This window comes from Monodon monoceros, unplaced genomic scaffold (assembly GCF_005190385.1).
Source record: "Monodon monoceros isolate NGI ecotype Baffin Bay Population unplaced genomic scaffold, NGI_Narwhal_1 Super_Scaffold_16, whole genome shotgun sequence".
Classification (NCBI taxonomy): Eukaryota; Metazoa; Chordata; class Mammalia; order Artiodactyla; family Monodontidae; genus Monodon; species Monodon monoceros.
Genome location: NW_021703772.1, coordinates 8039911 through 8052655, shown reverse-complemented (window position 1 = coordinate 8052655; position 12745 = coordinate 8039911). Strand labels below are relative to the sequence as shown.

Below are 12745 nucleotides of genomic sequence, written 5' to 3'. Positions count from 1 at the left end.
ACCCAAGTAAAAAATGAGCAAAGGACTTGAATAGAAATTCCTCTGAAGAAGATATGCATATGGTCAATAAATATCATCACTAGCCATTATGGAAACGCAAATTAAAACTACAATAAGGTGCCACTTTACTAGATACTACTCCACTAGAATGGCTATATTTAAAAAATGGAAAATAACAAATGTTGTCAAAGTTGTGGAGAAATTGGAACCCTCATACATTGTTGGTGGAAATGTAAAATGGCACTGTTATGATATGACCCAGCACATATGACCAGGCACTTTTACAACTATATATATACCTAAAAGAATTGAAAACATATGTTCATGCAAAAACTTGTACTTGAATGTTCATAGCAGCATTACTCACAATAGCCAAAAAGTGGAAAGAACCCAAATGTCCAGCAACTGATGAACAGATAAACAAAATGTGACATATATATTATATATATGAATATTATTTAACCATAAAAAGGAATGAATTAGTGACTCACGTTACAATGTGGATGAATCTTGAAAACATTATGCTAAGACAAAGAAGCCAGTCATAAGGGGTCACGTATTGTATGATTCCCTTTATATAAAATGTCCAGAATAGGGAAATCCATAGAAACAGAAAGTAGATTGGTGGTTGCCTAGGGCTGGAAGGATGGGAGGGAAATGGGGAGTGCTAATGGTATGGGATTTCTTTATGGTGTGGTGAAAATGTTTTAAAATTTATTGTGGTGATGACTGTACAACATTGTGACTATACTATAAACCACTAAATTGTGCACTTTAAAATGGTGAATTTTATGTTTTGTGAATTATACTTCAGTTTAAAATTTTTTAAAAAGTATATTCCAATCCAAATCCAAATGTATGTCTACCTACCCATGTATGTATGTCTGTGTGTATATATGTATGTACTACGTATCCAACTACCTACCGATCTACAATCTATCTAACTTTAGGTAGTGGAACTACTCATAAATTTTTAGTTACTTCTTCATGTGAACATTTATAATTTGTATAACAAAGACAAAAATAAAAGAAAACCCTAAAATAAACATGGAAAATACTAAGATACAATTTGTAAAAGAAGGGATGTAAAAGAGTTGCCCATTATACAACTCTGCAACATAAGAATATGGTACTAGTAATAGAATAAAATGAAAATACATGTGCAAAAGTGGTAAAATTATGTATGAGGCAAAAACTTTAAAACTTTTTTGTATTGTAATCTTTATCTTTACAGGTAGGCAGGAAGTGAACGTATTTGCCTTACAAAATGAATTGAGTTTTTGTTTATTTACTTGCTGTTGAAAATGTTAATGACAACAATATCAAGTCTAGGTGCTTTTTTCAAAAAATTCACTCAGTCATTCTACAAATCTTCATTGAATAGGTTTTCTATATTTCTTATGAACGTTCCCTTTTGCTAATCTTTTCCTGTTGTTCTGAATTTTCTTCTTGTGTTGGTTTTATTCAAAATTGTTAATTCCTTTTAATTTTAAAATTTATTTGATTTTAGCTTTGAATCGTATTTCCTAATAACTGAAGCATTTTTGTGTTTATATAGTCTTTAGATTTTTGTTTCTCTTGTATTTTCTTGGGTATTTAATTTGCTATACTAGTAGTCTGTAAATATTATATTAGTTCATTTTTAATCTCAGTTTTGCATATTAAGCAGATATTCTCTTATCTAATTAATTTATTTGATTTCATATTTGTTACTGTTCCTTTTAAAATTTGTTATATCTTTAAAAAAAATTTAGGTGTAGATTTAGTTGATAATTTTTCCCTTTTTCTTGTTACCATAAGCATGAAAGATACCAGAGTTCCTTCAATACAGCTTTGACTGTGTACCCGTATCTCTTTTTTGTTTGTCCTTAACATAACATCCCCATATTTGGTGTTGCCTTTTCAACTTAATCGTTCCATCACAGAACTTTCTTCTATTCTTGCCTGGTCATGTGCATATAGGTGATGTATTGGCTTTCTCTCCAATTTTATCATATGGAAGTCTGAGGAAGTATGTGTAAAATCTTTGCTTTGCTATTGTGAATATCTTTATCTTCAAAATTGCAATTAATTTTTGTGAAAGCTTAATGTACATTTGAGAAAGCTCTCTATTTCTCAATTTTCCCTTTTTGGATCAGTTCCTCTAATCACCCTTTTGTAGAAGAGAAACGGAGGCCCCTGAGGTGTAGGGACTTGCTGACAATCCCTCAGTGGGGCTGGGTTAGAGCCTGTGTTTGGGGCCAATGAATGGAGTATTGTGGAGAGTTTATGCCAGCAAGCTCCAACAGCACCCTTCTTTGCTGGTGCCCCATTCTGTTGAAAAGCTAAAGAGCAGGACTGCCTTAGGCCAAACAGATTGTTTTGTTGGCACTTTCCCTGCAGCCTTCCTGCTGCACACAGCATTATACTAGCCTGCTGTCCTTGGGCTTTTCTTTGGCTTTGCCTGAAGAAGGGGTTCTTTCCTAGGATGCTAGCTTCTCGTGTAAACAATCCTCCAGTGGGTCCTGCCACTGGTGTTCAGGGCATGCCCAGATATGCAGGAATCCTGGGATGAACGTAACTTATTCAGTCAAGCTGGGACCTACTATTCTTGCTTTTGTGTAAACATGATTTATCTGAGCCAGGCTTTTAAATTATTCTATCTCCCTTTTCTTTAAAAAACAAGATTCACAGGTGTGGATTTTGTCTTTTTAATCCAGTCTATGATTCTGTTTTTTAAATAGGAGAATTTAGTCCATTTACACGTAATCTTATAATTGTTCTAACTGTGTTACTCTGTATTTTTCTCAGTTAATAATATTCTTTGTTTTCTCTTTAATATAGGATTTCTATTGGACGCTGTGTTTTTTGATTCATTTAAGTGAGATCAAATGTAACAATTTCCTAGTGTTTTACTATATTTTCATTTATCCAACAAAAAGCAGACTGCACACATTTCTTTATATCTGTTCTAATTCAAAAATGTTCTTTCTTATAAATAGATTCAGAATTATTTTTGTCATTCTCTTACCTTCTTCAAGTCCTCCTAGGTCAAATCCTCTTGGTCTGATTTTGGCATTCTGAAAAGTTAAATATTTAAAAATACAGTTATCACATTTAATGGCAACTATACTTTATATCATTGTTTTTCAGGCTAGGGTATGCATATCTGTGGAGATGGGCTATAGAGTGCATAAAATTATCATTTCTCCCTTCATTGAAATTTTGCTACCCTCCCCTCCAATAAGAGCACGTGTGTGTGCACGTGCGCGCGCACACACACACACACACAGCCCCTAAGGAAGGTGTATACCTGAGTAGCCATAATTCTACTGGGTGATTCTGTTTCCCTTGCTTAGCTGATTGGCTCCAGCAGACCCCTAACCCAATTCATAGGCTGGCCTGAGCCAATCAATCAGATGTTTTCTCTCTAGAACTCTAGAATGCAGAGACTCAATCAGGGTTGGGTGTTGGAAAAGGAGAAACAGACTCTTCACTGAAATTATTCCCCACCCCCACCTCATACATGAGTCCTTGGAGGAGTATTGATATCTGAAAACAAATATTGAGGTTTGGTTAAGAAGAGAAAGTGCCAAAGAGAACTTTGGTAGGTTACAGTGTCTGCTCTGAGAGGAAGAATAAAAGTTGCTTCTGTCAGTTAGGACCATCATCTACAAGATACTTGGTTATTTTATACTCCTAAGAGTGACTACTGTATAGGATAACTTCTTGTTAAACAATATTAGCAAACACATGTATTTACTATGTGCCAGGCACTGTTCTAGGTGCTTTACATATATTGACTCATTTAAATCTCACAGAAACCTTATGAGATGCTATCATAATCACCCACATTCTATAGGTGAGGAAAATGGAGACCCAGAGAGGTTGAGTAACTTGCCCAAGGTCACACTGTGGGTAACCGGAGGAGTTGGATTTGAACCCAGCAGTTTGGTTCCCCACGTCTTAAGTGCTACGCCACATTGCTGCTGTATTGGAGTTGCAATTTGAGAGCGCCTTTTCTGTTATTCTAGCTTCATATGAGGCTGGTATCTGGCAGGAGACAAGGCACAGAAGAAAAGTAAAATTCTGTCCTATAAAGACCTCCCTCTGGAGTAAATTCTCCAACAAAACAAAGTATAAGCATTCTGGATTTGGTGAATTAAATATGATCCTTTATTTTCTCATTTAAAGTGTAATAATCGTTAGATAACATTTGCAGTTGCTGAGCTATATGTATACTTCAAGTTAAAAACCAGAAAAATATGCAAGATGGAAGATCAGAGAAATAAAAATTAAAATAAGATGATAAGAGAGTATAAAAATTAAGACAAATTTAAAGCTAAGGATGTGGAAATAAAAATTTAGAAAAAATAGCATTGTAAATGAGAGAATTTTCTAAAATTCACATTTAAAGTAGCATATGTGAAATAAAAAAGAAACAAAAGGGCAAAGAACTAGAAAAACATTTTAAATTAAACCGAAAACAGTTAAGACTAATATGTTGATGGAATCCTGATACAATAAAGATTAAAAATATTTAAAAAGATGAAAATTTAAATAAGAGCTAGTAGGTAAAAGAGAAATTAAGGTAAAGGCTAACACCTATGAGGCAAAAAAGTGGGAATATTCTAGAAGGATTTGTTTTTTAAAAGTTGGGATAAAAATAATACTATGAAGATAGAAGGAAGAGAGAAATGTGATTTTTAAAACTAAGTTTAAGATTCCTAGTTGGAAATAGTGGTCTGGGTGGGTCTAGTTGCTGCAGTTGAGGAGGCCAAGAACAATTGATATGGTGTTGATGAGACATATTTTCTGCTCACCCACAGTCCTCTCAGCCCACAGTACTCTGTCTGCACAGGTATGGGCTTTATAATGCGCCCCACATCTGATTTAGGGCCTTCCAAAGTCACACCCCCAGGCCAGCAAGCACTCTTTCACTTGGGTTGTTGGAATTTGTTCAATTCTACCTTAGGTTTTTCTTTAACCTATTTAATAGTCCTTTCATTATGTTTTACTTCCTTTAAGGCAAAATTAGCATGTGAAAGGCAATCAAAACATGTTGTTGAATGAATTTATTTCATCTTATCTCCTTGAAGTTTTTGTGCTGTTTGGTCATTACACTGTTCACACACACACACTGCCTTTATCACCTTGCTTCACCTTTGAGGTTGTAATACTTCTTACTGAACCTGAGTTGCTTGGTTATTTGCTCTTTTCACCGTAACTGGTGGCAGTGGAATTGGGTGGGGGGAATGACACAGTCTACAGGACTTGTTCTTGAACTGGTCTGTTTAGGGTGAGAGTGTGGTGATGGGGGACAGTGGAGTCAAGGGTGACTCCTGGGTGTCTGGCTTTGTGACTGGGTGGATGTTAGTACCCAGGAAGCTCAAGTTGGAGATGGTGGTGGTTAGGAATCAGCGTTGGTATGGAAAGCTCTGGGGCAACCAAAACTTAGATTTCAGACACAGTTCCTCCTAATGCCAAAATGGAATTCTCCTGGAGGCAGCAGGTGGCTCAATTCATATAAGAACAGGGCATGGTAACTCCGGTCCTCCACTCATATCTTGGGTTTTGGGGGCATTCCTCAGTCATTAATTGGCATCCGTCATCCAGAGACCAGTCAGAGAAGGCACATCACCTGGAAACTTCCATGCCCATAGCACCCTTGAAGTACAGAGTTCACCCACAATTCCCTGCAGTTCTCTAAGAATATCCCCTTCATAGCAATGATAAATTTCTATTTCTTGAGGCACCATTGAAATGTCCCAGAAGCCTAGCCAAGGTGAGCCTAATGAATCACCTTGGCCCTTCAACAGAACACAGTTCTTTAGAATATTTGCTATATTCAAGGCTGCCAGGAGAACGTGGGGTAGACTTTATCTGTTATACTTCATGTATTTGGGGCTTCCTTTTTCTAGGTTACAAGTTAATTTTGTCCCTTCTGTTCACAAAACAGTTAACTTTCCTTTACCAAATTGTAACCATTTTCTGGTCCTGCCTTGTTGATGTTACTCCTAGGCCCCTTTGGCTGATATGCCAGGTGTTCTAAACTCTTCAGCCACACATTCTGAATTTCATGGTTTCCTTCCATGGATGTATGGTCACATCCATTGTGGATGGGTTTATTAGGCTCTCAGAAAGGAATAATATTTCTCTTTTGGGGGGAGCTTATTGTAATACTTGTGATAATGGAAATGGACTGGAATTATGGAGATATGCTTGTGGGGCAAGCCTCTCATCCCAACTCACTCCAGCATGTGCCGCGGTTATCCTTTGGCCCATATGAGGAAGTGTAGGGCCCACTTCACTTAGAGGACATGGGGATATGTCCATCTAGCCCTGCAGTGTTCACACTGGCTGACACTGCACTTTCTGCCAGCAGTCCAATCTCAGTGGGATCTCTCTGTTCAATTTATGTACAAAAATTGTCCTTCCTCTTCTATTCCTGCTTCTAACTATTTTTGGCTTCATCTCCCATTTCTGGCCCTGAAAGCCCAGCTACTGTTTTCAATCCTTTGTCTTTTTCTTCTTCTGGATCTTCCCATCTCTGGCTCTATTGGGCTCTCTCCCATCCATTGAATCCCTGGACCTCTACCGCCCTCTGCTTCCTGTCCTTGCTGAGTTTCTTCCACTCTCTACAGTTTGAATAGACAAGTTTTGCCTACATCACAGTTTTGCTGAGGGGTTTGGAAGGGACCTGTGTGAACGTTAAAAACCAGAGGCCCATGGGTTCTTTTATTCTTTAGGCAAACATTGACTGAGGCCTTTGAATGTGGCAGGCACTGTAGATGCAAGGTTAAATAACAAATATTTTCCACCTTCAAGGAGATTGGTTATGAGTAGAGAAATCCTGAAATTTGCAAGTACTGTGACAGTGCTCTTGAAAACATTAAGGCATTCAGGAACAATTTAGTGTATCTCTTTCCCTTGTTTCAACAAGGAAAATATGGTGGTAGGCTCCTTCACTATACAGATTCAAGCCACTGACAACTTTGACAACCTAGTCCTGAATTTTGATTTTTCTATGGTCACCACTGGGCTCTGGATCCCCATGGCATTTTACACTGGTGATCACCTCCTTACTGAAATTCTTCTGCTGTCTCCTCAGCAGCCTTTCAAACAAACATTCTGCCTGCTCTTTGGGGGTTCCTCTTCCTTAGTTCACAGCTACCATATTGATGTTTTCTAGGTTCCATCCTTAACCATTCTCTCCTCTCTACACACTTCCCTGGGCAGGGCGTACAGACCTTTCAGTGGGTTTCTCAGTCGAGCCTACAGTCTTCCCTGGAACACTCTTCCCTACACTTTTAACTTGGTTGAGGTCTCCACCATCAGCTTTTCCCCACCTGAGCCTGGGTAGGCCCCCAGGGCAAGCTCCCCTAGCTTTCTTCACTTGCGCATCCCAGTACTATATGCAGGATACTGCCTGACTGCCCTCCCACCTGCCTATCCGTTCGGAGGGCAGGACCATGCCTGGGTTGCCCCCTTCAGTATCCCGGGGCCAGCCCTGCACCTAGCCCTGAGCAGGTGCTCACTAACCGGGTGTGGAGTAAATCAAAGGATGAGTAAAACCTTGTCACAGGAGAGGACCGGCGTGGCTACACCCATAAGCTAGACGTTGGGGGCAGGCGTCGCCGGCTGGGTGAGAGGCGGCCCGGCGGGTCACAGCACTGAGGATTGGGGCTGGGGGCATTCAGGAGCAGGGGCGGGAGGGCTCCCGCCAGCGGCTGGCCCCTCAGCAGGGGGCCGGGCAGCAACAGCCATCGGCTACAGCCAGTCGTCTCCGCGAGGCCAGGCCATAGAAGTCGGCAGTGCCCTCCGCCTAGCCCTGCCCTGCTCCGGCTGCCGCAGCGCAACTACAACAGACCACCGCCTCCGCCGCGCACTCACCCCGCGCCTCACTTTTGGCCCCTCCCAGCCACCGTTGCCTCCATAACTCAGCGCCCATGACCCGGAAGAGCATTCTCCTTAGCAACTGCGGGACCGCGGCGGCGCTTGCCTCCTGGGAGACAAGGTGAGGCCTCCCCGTCCCCTCCTCGCGCGCCCCACCTCGATGCCTCCCCAGGAGCGACCCCGGGTCTGGCCTTCGAGGCCTCCGTATCGCTTCGGGGGGCACCTGCGCCGGCGGCCCCGGGCGAGTGCCCTCTGCCTCTGGAATCGCTCCCCGGCCCTGGCGTCGCCCCTGCCCACCCCACGTTCCTAGCCCACCCGGTCTCCCAGGCCCGTCTCCTCGCCCCCGAGCCCCGCCGGCCCTCCCTTGTAGCCTAGTATGGGGTCCTGGGAGGAGAAGCAGAGTTAAACAGGGCCTATTGCTGTAGAGAGAACGCTTCCCGAGGTTCGGGTCACCTGTGGACGCGTTCTTATGGGTCCGGATACAGATGTTTGGGATTGACAGGGATGGGGCTCCTTAGGATCCTTGAACAGCAGCCACTTTATTGTAATACTTGGTGTTTGCCTGCCGCTTGGCGCTTTACAAACTGGTATACTTTATCTGCTTCGTTGATCGTGGAGGTTCATTTAATCCAGCGTTTTGAACTGATCCTTTAACTGGGAATTAGCTTTCCAGTTTTTAGTGCGTTTAGTATTTTGTAAGTTGGATTTTGTGTCTACAGAAGGAGTTCTCCTTGGGACTGAGTAGGTTTGGGGAGAATTTCAAGTGAAATTTGCTACGTTGAAGAAGTAGGGGCAGGTGTTGTTAATATCTTTGATTTACATTTGAAAACAGGTTCAACACAATTCTGTTAAAATCCCAGCAGGCTTTTTTTCCCCCAGAAATTGACAAAGTAAAATTTATATGAAAATACAAGAGACTGAAAACCTCCCTTAACTGAGTTTGAAGAAGTGGGACTAAGGAAACTCTAAGCCTTATTTGAACATTGTTGGATAACTACATTAAAATTAATCCAATGACAGTGGAGCTAAAACTGAGACATATGAACGGTTTTCGAAAATGACATTATATGGGACTAAAATGCAGGAGTTTATATATCAAAATCCATTATTCAAAACAGTGTAATTTCATTTCAGCTCAATAAGTATTTATTAAGTACTTACAGTGCTCAGCAATTGCTTAGAGACATAGAAGAGCCAGAGAAATTTATACAGGCATCTGAATTGATTTTTTTGGTAAGAGTTGAATAGGGATTTTAGGCTCAGTTGCTTTGGGCATCCTCCAAAGACTCATTTCTGAAGATGCACAAACTCTTAAGCAGACATTCTGTGATATTTTATTGCCTTCTTACAGGTTTGGTGCCCATTTATTCACTTATTCAACAAGTATTTGAGTGCTTACTTGGTACTAGGCACTGTGTTTAGCACTGGAAATTGGGGAGAGTGAATGCATGCATGACCCAGTCCTCAGCAGATGCAATCAGATTAATCACAATGTAAAACTGCAACTGTGACAAGTATTTGAGTTAGGGAAGTCACAGAAGTGACATTTGAACTGAGATCTGAAGGATGCACAGGAAGGGAAGAATGATCCAGTCAGAAAAAACAGCAAGGGCAAAAAGACCATGTGATGGCAGGGTTCATGGAGAGGACTGGGGACTTAAGATACAGATCTGTGTATCTCTCAGGAAGAGTGTAGAAGAATCTAGTGAGAGAGGGGGTTGGAGAGGTGGGCCAGAGGGTGCTGGGCCTTGTAAGCATGTTGAAGAGTTTATCTTTGGAGTAAAGAGAAACCTCTGTACAGTTTTACTTAGAGACTTAGGCTAGATTGTGGGTGGGGATGACACAGTTAGATTGTGTTTGACTAGCCTGCTTTGTATCCTCTACTCTTGCTTAGTGTTTGCATTGTCTTCTCTTCCTTCGTTTTCTCAACATGCTCCTTCAGCTTTATTGCCGTTGAGGGAGACTCCATGTACCATTAGCAAGGCACATCTACTTTTTTTTTAATTGGGAAAAAAGGAATTTTAGGGATTAGAATTGGACATTAGAAGTCAGTTGAGTTGAAATATTTTTGCATTAGTATGACTGCTAGGAGACTAATTTCTGTGACTCTTTTTAAAATTGTGGTTAAAAAAATACATGGTATAAAATTTACCCTCTTAACCATTTTTAAAGTGTGCAGTTAACTATATTTACATTGTTGTGTAACATCGCTAGGACTTTTTCATCTTGCAAAACCAAATTCTGTACAACTGCCTATTTCTCCTTCCCACCAACTCCTGGCAACCACCCTTCTACTTTTTATTTTCATGATTTTGACTACTCTAGATATCTCATATAAGTGAAATCATACAAGGTGTGTCCGTCCATTTGTACTTTCATACTCCTTCTCTGTAATATCCTTCCTTCTCCCATCAGTCAATTCAAATCCTACCAATTCTTTAAGGCCCAGTTCCTCTCCCTTGTCTTTCAACTTGAATTAATAGATCCAGAATGGGAGAGGCCTTAGAAATTATCCTGTCTTATTCTAGGCGAGAAAATAGAGTCCTGTAGAAGTTTCAGTGATTAACCCAAGGACAGACATCTTAGTGAGTTGGGGCAGAGTTGGGACTAGAGCTCTGGTCTTTCAACTTCTGGGTGGGTGCCTTTACTGCTTCAGTCTGCTTACATGTTGTGATTTTGTGCTTTATTCTTTAGTTAGACCAGAAGTACCACTGTGGCGCAGAAACTGATTTCCACATCCCCATTCCAATATGTTGAGGCATATTTGATGCCTAGGAAGTATTAGTTGACGAATTGATTGTCTTTAGGACTTTCATTGCCTAGAAGGTGACTCTGCATAAAATTTTGAACTTCATTGATTCAGATCCTTGATTATATTAATCAAATTTACATTGGTCCTTCTGCAGTTGAATGATTCTTTCACTTTTGCCATCAGAGTTGAGACTCTCTCACTTTTTCCTGTCTTTATTGCATGTATTTGCCCATGGCATGTATACTTGGGTTCCCCTGCACATTTTGATGAGGAAGCCATCAGAAATGAAAAAGAACACATTAAACTTTTTAGGTTAGCTGATTTATTTTGAGGCAAAGGTTTATGTTTATTTGTGAGTTTTATTACTGCTAAATGGTTTTGAAAGAGTCATATTTGTACTACATTTTATAGTGTTCATCTCACAATGCTTACAGACTAGTTGATTTTAGGTATTGGACTGGAAATTATTTTGAGGTGGCTCAGTATTTTAAGTACAAAAAAAGTATAACAAAGTGTTTTCTGGTGTGAGGAAGATTTGTAAATTTTTATTTTCAGTTTCCCCATTTATTCCAGACTTTGGTTTTCTGTAATGTTGACCAGCCTTATAGGATCAGCCTTATAGGATACAGTTTTTAGAGTATCCTTTTACTATAACCTTCAAAAAGTTTTTTGTTTTATCTGGGGAGTTTCTGTGGGAAATGAAGTTCATTTTCATTCAAGTACTACTAAGCACATGTTCAAATCAAAGTGTGGGCCTGGAATAGTTCTGTAAATCCCTCTGCGGTCCGGCTATTGGTGCCATTATTGGTGACGTGAGAGAAACTCAGCCGGAATTCTTGTTATCTTTATTAGACTGAGGTGGTGGAACTGCACAAGATGCTCGTTTGTGTCATGTAACAGGAGGTAGAAGGATTTGACAATAAGAACTTTTCAGATAGCATTTTATTTGGAACCATAGCAAGAACTTGATGCCCCAGAGTTGCAATTATGTGATTAACTCTCGTGTTGATGCTAGATTTAGTCAAGTTTAGTCAGCCATTAGTCTAAAAAAACTTCTTTCCCAATTTTTAAAAATTGTGATAAAATACACGTAATATAAAATTTACCATCGTAACCATTTTTTGGTGTACAGTTCAGTGGTATTAAATACATTCATAGTGTTTTGCGATCATCACCACCATTCATCTCCAAAAACTGAAACTCTATACCCATTAAACCACCATTCTTCCCAGCCTCTGGCAACTACTAGTTTGCTTTCTGTCTCTGTGATTTTGACTACTGTAATTACCTCATATAAGTGGAATCACACAGTATTTGCGTTTTTGTGCATAATGTTCTCAAGGTTCATCCATATTGTAGCATATGTCAGAATTTCCTTTTTAAGGCTTGTATGTATATACCACATTTTGCTTATCCATTGATCCATTGATGGACACTTAGGTTGTTTCCACATTTAGCTGTTGTGAATAATGCAGCTAATGGACATGAGTGTTCAGTCCAACTACTTCTGATTCTTTCTTAAAACCCAGTAATAGCTGCCTCTTGGATGCACTAGTGGTGGCAGAAAAGAGATAGTGTTCCCACTAGTAGGAAGGGACTTTCATGTTACACAAAGCACAGTGAAAATGTCTGATGAAATTAGCTGGAGATAAGGGCTAATGAAGAGGTACCTTGCCCTCAGAAAAATGCCTTCTAATTAGAAAGTTAAGAGGAAGGGGATTATCATTTATGGAGCCCCTCCTATGTGTTGAGTAATTCACATGTATTATGTCATTAAATATCAATTGTTGCCCATTGAGAAAGAGTATTCACCTCTTTTACTGAGGAGAATATAGAGGCTCAGGAAGTTTACCTAGGTCATAAGGCAGTAAGTGTTAGAACTAAAGTATGGACACATGTCTGTCTGATTCCGAAGTCCATATTCCTTCCACCACAACACACTGTGCTACTTCTCTAAATCAGGTTCTGATTTCAGCATGAGTGCTACGTATGAGAACATCGACATCAGTTCTAGAGGAACCATAAGGAAAAGGGCAAGTAATGAAGCAGATTGATACAATAGGGAGTTACCTGTTCCCTGTGGTTTAAAAAATCCTTCAAATGAAGGACAGTAATTGT

At 40.0% G+C, this 12745-nt stretch overlaps 1 protein-coding gene across 9 annotated transcripts in view; it reads left to right on the top strand.

Annotated features, from left to right (window-relative positions):
• The first annotated feature begins 7833 nt into the window (after positions 1 to 7833).
• The window catches only part of DIS3L2 (DIS3 like 3'-5' exoribonuclease 2), a 373313-nt gene continuing 368401 nt past the window's right edge, over positions 7834 to 12745 (top strand). For 7 of the 9 annotated variants that reach the window (XR_003793808.1, XR_003793807.1, XM_029224426.1 and 4 more), the window contains exon 1: positions 7834 to 7996. The gene's annotated coding sequence lies outside the window, so the exon portion shown is untranslated. The remainder of the gene's footprint in view (positions 7997 to 12745) is intronic. The other 2 variants (XM_029224428.1, XM_029224429.1) reach the window with 1 other exon arrangement.